This window comes from Olea europaea, unplaced genomic scaffold (genome assembly GCF_002742605.1).
Source record: "Olea europaea var. sylvestris unplaced genomic scaffold, O_europaea_v1 scaffold901, whole genome shotgun sequence".
Lineage (NCBI taxonomy): Eukaryota > Viridiplantae > Streptophyta > Magnoliopsida > Lamiales > Oleaceae > Olea > Olea europaea.
This window is the reverse complement of record NW_019267483.1, coordinates 38,088-39,353: the sequence shown is the minus strand read 5'-3', so window position 1 is coordinate 39,353 and position 1,266 is coordinate 38,088. Positions and strand designations below refer to the sequence as shown.

Below are 1,266 nucleotides of genomic sequence, written 5' to 3'. Positions count from 1 at the left end.
TATTTACACTTTCGTATCATTCAGTCAAGGTAGAAAATGATTTCTTCGAATGTGACATTTTTCAGGAAATTTAATGGAACCCCTAGTGAAATTTTATTATATACTTTTTGTGAAAATATCAATTGAAGTCGAGGATATTTTTTTTCGAACAATGATGTGGGTCAGCTATTCAATCAAATGATATAGACATGGTTTCCATCCCTTCTCGAAAAATCTAGCAGTGGGGTCACAGTGTCCCCTGTTATCTATTTTTATTTTGAGTAGAAATAATATTTGCACAAAGGAGCGTTTGTAGTCCAACGGTTAGGATAATTGCCTTCCAAGCAATAGACCCGGGTTCGACTCCCGGCAAACGCATGATTGTTTTTACTCCCACGCCACATTATTTCAATAAATTGAGGCCAATCAATAAGCGTTTTCTCGTGCCTTAATTTAAAATCAGATTGAAAAAATAATTAATAAATTTTGGATCTCTCTTGTTAAACTTGTACAATACTTTGTACAGTTCTAAGTGCCTATTTGTAGAATTTTTTAATATAAATTTCGGATCAACAATCCTTACTTGAAAATATAATTCTAAAATCTTTTGAATGGTTGAATTACATTGCTTTTCAAATCTTCAAATCTGCAATTGCACTCCAATGATTCCAATCCTGATCAAAATGGAAATGGATTATTATTCACAATCTACGTGCATTATATTGTGAGTTTTCGTATCAAAATAGTGATTTTAGGACCATTCCAATTTTAGTGATACAAATTTCACCATTTTTTTAATCATTCTCTCTCTCAAATGTTAGACAAAAAATTTTGAGATTGTATGGAGTTAAGGGTGGCAACAGGGAGTTGTAGGTTTGATTTTCAAGTTCAAACTATTCCCTCCAACATTTTTAATGTCTTGTGGGTCGAGTCGCCTCACATGGACAACCCACGACCCGTATTCTCCAACACTATTGATATTTAATATATCAAATACATTATTTACTTAATTTTATAATCTTAACCCACTTGGTTAGTTTTATTCAATTATCTCGAAGTTACCATAATCTTTTTATTTTTTGAAAACGTTATTCATGTTTTGAATAATGTCATAAGAACTAGACTGAACCATTTAGTTCGACCACAAAATCTTATTGACAATATAAGAACAACATGATTTTATGTTAACAACATTAATACTAGTGGGAGCATCCCCCAGACGCATTTGAGCCCTTCGAACCATAGCCATTCAATGCAATTGAAAATACCAAGCTCCCAAGCGATTTA

General features: G+C 32.5%; 1 non-coding gene across 1 annotated transcript; it reads left to right on the top strand.

Annotated features, from left to right (window-relative positions):
* The first annotated feature begins 285 nt into the window (after positions 1–285).
* TRNAG-UCC lies at positions 286–357 on the top strand. The gene has a single exon. It is a non-coding gene; the product is annotated as a tRNA-Gly (tRNA).
* Positions 358–1,266: the final 909 nt, after the last annotated feature.